An 8314-nucleotide genomic window follows, 5' to 3' on the forward strand; every position below is an offset into this window, starting at 1 on the left:
AGTAACGTTAACTGAGCGGGTTGACAAAGTGCCTCTGCTGTTTCACACCATCATTTCCCCCTTTTACTCTGTGTGGTAACATCCCTAGAGGAAATATTAAAAACGCTGGGGTGTTGTTGTCATACAGTTGTCTATGGCAGCAGATCGTTCTGTGTTTCTACTGGTCAAAGTGATGGCTGTGATGGGAGAATTGGATCTCAGTGAAGGGCAAGTGGTCCATAACTTTAATTTTGGAGACAAAAAATGTAGGCTTAGCGCCCTGTGGTCCATTGGCCAATAGGAAATGTAGAATACTCAAAAATACTTTAAAAGTGCTTGAGTTACTTTTCTCAGGGAGTAACGCAGTAAAGTAACTGGTTACTTTTTTAAAAAGTAATGCAGTAAAGTACTTTGATTATTTTTAAAGTAACCTGATGGACCAAAGAAACTCGGTGGTGGACGGCTCCTCTCTCTTCATTGCAGGACAGAGATATACAGAAGATCTTTTGTACCCACAGCCATCGGGCTTCATAATTCGTTGTTAAAAACGATGAGCTGACAGACTTTTTTGAATTTCCCTTTGGGGATGAAAAAAGTACTTCTTATTCTTATTCTTAAGTGTATTTTTCAATTAATTTTAATTATTCCTTTAACCCATAATGAAGCAGTCAAGGAAAAACGTCTCAGATGAATATTCATACAATGACACACAAGAACAAATCAAATATTGTACGAGATGTAATAAACTTTTATATTAATAAAAGATGCATCTTACTTTGCTTCATCATACAAATCAAATATAGTTCCAAATATATTAAACCTTTATGGTACAGTAACAAAAGTTCTATCTAAATGTATAAAAAAAAATTGCTTAACTGGTGCCGGAAGCAAATGGCTCTGTAAACATACAGTAGAACATAGTGCAAACACTTTATGTGCAAGAAAGAAAATGGCTCTGTAAACATAGAAAGTAGTGCAAACAATGTTTAGGTGCAATTATTCAAAAAAGTGCATTGAATAAACCGCATGAAAATTGAACTTAAATTTAACACACCACACCTGGCAACTTTACATTTTTTCCAGGAATTTTGTCATCAGAGCCTCAAAACCCTGCTGCTCAGACTTCAGTTGTGCCATTGTCTCTTGGTGGCGCAGCTGACTGGCCTCCTCTTACTGTTGCAGGAACTCCATTACCTCATCATTCACCAACCTGCGTTTACAGGGGTTGTGTGGGGTGAATGTGGTTGCTTTGGGTCCTGTGTTTCCTATAGGGCTGGATACTGTGTCAGCTAATGCTGTGCTGCTGCTGCTGCTGCTGCCGCGTCCCAGCACCTCAGTTCTGCGAATTTCAAGCCCGTCCAATGTCCCAACAACAGGGAACACCACATCATGCTGCTCTCCCAGAAGGGCTTCTATTTCACTATAAAACTGGAAGCGCATGGCTCCCCTCCCTGTTGAGTTATTATTGTCTTTTACCTTTTTGTAGGCATCAACAAGTGTGTTCCATTTTCTGGCCACTTTGTCAAAAAATCTGTTGGAAACGGCTTCCCAACTTATCTGCTGCCTCTTTCCACAGCATTTTCTTGTTGGACTTGGCAGTTCTTAGCCGTGCATTCAGCTCATGCAGGTTCTTTGGGAGACCGCTACCTTCTGCTCTGATGCGCTGGCACATCAGGTCAATCAAAAATAGTGTTTGGTCCCTGGTGAAGCCGTCGTTGTTTGGTATGGGCGATGGCGATGGTGATGGCAATGGTGTTGATGATGGCGATGGTGCTGATGATGGCGATGTTGCTGATGATGGCGATGGTGCAGATGATGGTGATGGTGCTGATGATGGCGATGGTGCAGATGATGGTGATTGTGCTGATGATGGTGGTGTTGCTGATGTTGTTTCGAGTGTTTCGCTCAACAGTATCCTTGCAGTTGTCTACAAAACCCACAAAAAACAACAGGTTAACATTATTAATGTAATTACTATTGTTATACTTATGAATGTTATTCTACTGTCTAATCTGCAATTATGTGCAATTCACCCAGTTCAACCAGATAGATCCACAGTAGAGTAGTACGTGGTGAGGTCATGAGCCCTCTGGTATAGGGGACCAGGGAAAGGAGTATTTCTCTGGGGATCCAAGTACAAATTCATGTTCCTGTCGAGGTAGACTTAAAAAAAAAAGACACACACACTCACACACACACACACACACACACACACACACTCACACACACTGTTATAGCTTCATAACTGTGGTAGAGCACTGAGTTGGTTCATTCAATCATTTATTTACCTAAAAAGTATTTTGAACACGATTTTGCTGTGTATAAATGATCTGTTTTAGCTCCAGAGGGGAGTTTCTTGTAGATGTCAGCAGCTTGACAATGAAACTGTTATAACGGTGATAGTGTGAAGAAACAGAGCCGTACAACTAAAGTGTTTGAACGTAACTGTAGTTTAAAAGCCCTGTTTTGCCAGCGATAAATCTTAAAGACCATCAGTCGAGTCATCAAAACCATGAACGTTAACGTTACCGTTCTACTACCGCTGGGCTAGCTGTAGCCACTGTTAGCAATATCAGTTGATAACAACGCTCTATGTGGTATTTTGCACATACAGACAGTGTAGCAACATGTCCACGGATAAAAATTGAACAGTACTATGGGTATGGGTGACCTAATGTAAAACAAACAGGGTTCAACGCTAAGGCTTTTTTTCACTTGCCCAGTCGGGCAAGTTTGTCAGAGATCTACTTGCCTGAAGTCAGTTTGTACTTGCCCTATAAAAATTGTTTAATTTAAGTGACTATCAATTAACAAAGACTGCAGTTATTTTATGTTATGTAATCTTTATTCACACTGTATTTATTAATTAAAACAACATACGTCATGTATTGTAGCTTAATTCCTACACAAAAATGACAGTGTCAGGGCTTAAAGTGAAAAACTTGTCAGTCGTTCTCCGTCTATAATTTTGCACCCTACTTGAGCCATGCCCACCTCTATTTATTTTTCACCCCTCTCTCCAGTTTTGCTGTATTAACACCGGGTTTAATATATTTTCCTTCCATTTCTCTGCCCTGCTCTACTGTACTTCAACGCTACTTAGCTCTCTCTCTACTCTACCAGTAGACTACCACATCCACCTGTTGCACAAAACGCACACAGCAGTGTTTCCCCTAGGATGGAGTTGTAGCAGCGGAGGCGAAGCAGACGCATGAAAAATAATTTTCACATGCGTGAAACTTTTTTGTATGCTTGCAAAGCACAGCCTGCTGGATTGTTTCTATGTATCTACTGGCACCAGAAGGGCTCTTTAGGACTAAGTACATACAGTACATGTGTGCACAGTAATGAGCAGGTGAAATGTCTGTCTAGCTTACATATGAGGTGTCTCAAGATTTAGGAACATACAATTTTATTGAATATAATCAAAGTAAAAAGTCACAAAACTGCTGTTTTGTGCTATGACCTATTTAAGTGTTGGAAGTTGTTATTTATGTGACAACGCTTGAACGCAACACAAGCTCAGCATGAGTGCTGTGCTGCGCTGCTGTGCGAGCAGCGTGTTTGTCTGTGCGTAACAGCAGTCTGTTGATGGTTATTTACACACTGTCCATTTCAATAACTTTGTCAGCTGACAAACTGCACCGGGCTTGGGGTCAGGTTTGGGCAGGAAAATGCGGCCCGAGCCGCTCTAGCGTGATCACCTGTGTGTGTGGCGGAACTCCGCCGTGCGCGATACAGAGAGCAGAGGAGAATTGTTAACGCGTGACCATGTAGAGACAGAAATGACACGATGACATAACACCATAAATAGTATATTGTTATGTTATTATATGAAGCGTCTGTCGCGCAAAATAATATCAATGGGGGCTGTGGGCAGGACATTGTTACACAGCTGCGCCTGTGACTTCAGGCAGAGAGACCGCTGCATCAGAGCAGAAGAGCATGTTTTAAAATACATTTATTTTATCAATTAGTTATTAACTTTTACTATTTTTAGCAACTTGCCTGATCGGAGGGTGCATTCAAGTTTAAACTTCTGACTGGGAACTGGGAATTTCAGACCTTCGAGTACAAAACGAATGCAGCATAAGCCCCAGTTGTCCTCAAATCCTTGAAACGCCCCTGCATACACCTGACCTGTGTGGGGCTGCTGCGACTGGCTTATATCATATAGCTCTACCCAGTGGTGTGGTAGAGGGTATGTGCAGGTACACAGGGTATACCTGTTTACAGGATACCCACCTATCAGCCAAAAAGCCACTGGAATATATAGGAGAGTATATCCACTTCTTCCTTGGTTACCTACCCATCTACCTAGTAGTACACCCATCAACTACTACTACACCACTGGCTCTATCCCCTTTCACTGCCACTTTAAGAGGTTAAAGCTGCAACAAACTCACCATTAGAGACTGTTACCACACCTAATGGGAGCAAACTTCAGTAACCAAACAGACAACCTAAACCAAAATGCACAATGGACTGACACTTACCAAGTACAGACCAAAAATTGCTCTGCCCTATAAGAAAAACGAAACTCATATGTGATACTCCCCAAATTTGAATTTTAAACAAGTAGTCAGAGCCCCAAATGCCTAAACCAAATCAAAACCCAGACAATACAGGGGAGACCACACAGATGATTATGGATTAAAACAAATTTGTTTAACACATATAGAGCTATACTCAAATATAAAGTGATAGAGAAATCTGTATTATCGGTGGAGTAGTGAGTGCATGGATGCAGTGAGTGGGTGAGTGTTGTGTTGTGTTGGCAAAATGAAAAGTGACTCTAACACACCAAAAACATAACCAAGCAGAACCCCGCTTGCTGGGAGGAGAGAGAACCCAAACTGCCATGTACAGCCCTCCATATAGCAATTAGAAGATGCAATCAGGGGGAACGGATTCAGGTGTAGCTCATCCTCCTGACACACCTCTGACACTCTGCCTCATAAACAGAAAGAGGGGATACACATTAAACACACACACACACACAAATAGCCACAACCAGGATGGCAGGGTTGTATTTCTTTTGTTCAGTGAAAAAGGGACTTTAGTGGAGCGAGACTTTGGATCGGTCAGATTATATCCATGAGGAGTGTACAGCCAAATCTTACAAAGTGTTACAAGTAATCGAAATGCCAGGAATTGTGTTTAAAGTTTCTGATTGCCTTCTCTTTCAAAGGAGAATTGTGATGCATCATCATTGTTTACCCCAAGAGATAAGACAGAGAGACTACCTTGCCTCATACATTTACTGACATGAAAAGAGTGGTATATCTCTCTTTGGCTAAACACCATGGTCTGATAGACATGTTAACATCAGGAATTCAGAGTTATATTTACTCTTCAATACATTCTCATCCCAGCTCATCAAATACTGCTGCTTTGTCAGTGGACCTACACGTCAAAATTTGACGCTCTAGGTACCCTCCTGTGTCAGTTTTGGACGTCCAGGGACATTGTGTCAATTTTTGATCATTGTGTCGTTTCAAAACACTTTCACAGGAAATGTACAGTTTCTGCTTGTTACACGCATATAGTCTTTTTCAAAATGAAATTACAACATTGGTAAAACGCTGTTTTTAGCTCTGCTTCCTCAGGTTTTGGCAACAAGAGTAGGCCTGCACGATATGAGCAAAATGTGCGATGTGCGATGACACTCTTCAATATTGCGATGACGATATGACTTGCGATAAATCAGAAAATATATTTAAGTGTGTATATTAATATTTTAATTTGAAGGATGAGCTCAAAATCAATATATTATTAATTTATTTGACAGTACAGTGTGCATGTGGCCGGAAAGCCTGGTTTCAGTGCTGGCCATGCAGTGGGGGAAATGAACTATATAACTTTTACATCAAAGGATTGCGTTTGCTATTTTTTATTAAGATCAATAATATTCAGACGGCATCCCGCTCTTCAGCAAGTTCAGGTGATACTTCAATCTCTGATAATAATTTCACGTACAGCAAATACACTTACCGATAGCAAGATGCAGCCTGTGGCCAAAACCCTGATCAGTGGACTGTTGCTGCAGTGATGGTAGCGTTACTTTACTGCTGCTCGACGTTTGCGCTCTAGATTGACTGGCCTTGAATTGTTCGTGCAGCTCTTGATGGTGGTGCAGTAGGTGGTGATGGAGGTTGGTGGTGTTACCTCTAGACGTTGCTACAACCACTCTGCAGGTCCTACACAGTACCTGAGTCTGTAAATCATCTTTTCGCTTGAATCCAAAGTATTGCCAAATTGCGGAGGTGCTTTTTCTTTTTGGCACAAGCGTTTCATCTGCATTTTCACCACTCTGCTCTCCTGCCTCCGCCATCTCTCTGCGCTCCATCTGATTGGCCAAATGTCAGCATGCTGAGTGTGAAAGCATGGAGCATGTAAACAAAACTTATGGCATGTCAGACCAACTTTTGCGATGTGTTTATCGCGCACGTTCACATCGCGATGACGGTGAAAATACAATTAATCGTGCAGGCCTAAACAAGAGTATGTGGAAAGGATAAGAAAAAAACATCATGGTTTGGCTTAAAATACATATGGTTGCTACTAACTTATGTGACATACATCATGTGACTTACATCACTAGCATAGCATGCTGCAAATACTAGCACACTATGTTGCTATTAAAATAACTCCATTGAAATTTGGTTTCACACAGAACACAAACAGTGGGCTCCTCGGTGAAAGTCAGGAGTTTGTCGTACCCATTTACCTCCCATCCCACCCTCTCTATACGGACTGTCTTAATCTTTTTATTCTTTATTCTAGTTGCCAGGGGCATCACAAACTGAGGCCCAGTGTATATCATACTTCCGCCAAGGGTGCCTGTGTGCATCAGTGTTTGACGCCAAGATCCACTGACAAAATGACGGGGGAATGGGCTGACAGTCCTCTAATACTTTGCTGATTGAAAAGGAATTGCAGCTACAATAAGAATTTAAGCTGATTTAAAGATACACGTATTTGAGTCATACTGGCTTTTAAGGCCAAATGCCAATCATTTGTTGTCTGTAAATCGGAATTCTCCCAAATAACTTTAAAAAAACTCAAGGCTAATTTGACATGTTTACTAAAATAAAAAAATAAATAACACTATAATGAGAGAAAAACTATTTGCAGCTTGCAGATAACACAGTTTATATCTTTCTATCGTCTGCTCACAATGTCTGTACAACTCCTCAGACTTCATCATACAGTGATCCACTGAAAGTCGGTTGGGTTTATGTTTATCCCAGGGCAGTTCAGTGTGGGAAAGCTCTCACTGTTATTCTGACCCTCTCAAGCTAAACCAGAGTGAGTGATAAGCACATGTTCTGAACAGGCAACAACCAGGCTGCTTTTTGTTTTGAACGGACAACAACCACGCTTCTTTTTGCAATTCACAACATCTTGTGCCTTTTGTAGTGGCAGAAGATTGTCAATAAACCTCTGAGGCTGAAAGACATGTACACAGAAACACTCTTTTTTTATTTCTTAATAGGTACAAAACAAAACATATCTTTCTATGAGTAATCAGAACTCTGGGGGATTATTTTATTCACATGAGATGATGGATTTCTTGTCTTTGCAGCGGTGTACTTAATGCTGCAGGCCAATAATGATTAGTTGGCTACTTAACAGACCTGGAGTCAAAAGAAAATTAAATTTTTATTATAATCCATATAATCTACCTGTGGTTAATTATCAGTTTTGTGAACAGAGTATGAGAAAAGTCTACTTCAATTTAAATAAATCTCATGTTCCTGTGCTGTTTGATCTCAAATATGTCTGCGAGGTTATTCAGTCTGTCAGGATAAAAACAATTTTATAAAGAAATCATTTTCTTTCCATCTATAGATGCATGCAAGCAGAAAATAAATAGTGACAGTGTGTGACTGTACTTGTTTTTGTCTGTGATCCAACTTGGAAGCTCACTGACTGTTTCTGAATGAACCGTTTCTTCAAAATGAAAAACTGCAGTATCATCAAACTCAATAAGTATAAAATTTACTGAGTGCATGAGTGCCTTTATTATGTCTGATTTTCAATCTCCTACTTTTAGTTTTGCCCTGTAACCACAATCCGATACTCATAACTTGGGATAGAATAAAGACCTTAATTGCAGAGCAAAGCCTTTGTACTGCTATTTCTGTATGAAGTAATTGTGTGAGCTGGAAATCCCCTTAGGCTCCTTTGTTTGACATTAGCCTAGAAGGGTACGTAAATCCATTTTAATCAAGTTCCAGTGGACTTTTCCTATAATGTTATAATGTGTGCATGCAATCTGACCAAATCATGCTGAGAGAGGTATGTTGTTCCAACCATAAGAAATGATGCT

At 40.5% G+C, this 8314-nt stretch overlaps 1 pseudogene; it reads right to left on the reverse strand.

Annotated features, from left to right (window-relative positions):
* Positions 1 to 1047: 1047 nt before the first annotated feature.
* Positions 1048 to 6313, reverse strand: LOC144466905 (uncharacterized; annotated as a pseudogene).
* Positions 6314 to 8314: the final 2001 nt, after the last annotated feature.

The sequence above is a fragment of the Epinephelus lanceolatus genome, chromosome 14, assembly GCF_041903045.1.
Source record: "Epinephelus lanceolatus isolate andai-2023 chromosome 14, ASM4190304v1, whole genome shotgun sequence".
In the NCBI taxonomy this organism is placed as follows: Eukaryota; Metazoa; Chordata; class Actinopteri; order Perciformes; family Serranidae; genus Epinephelus; species Epinephelus lanceolatus.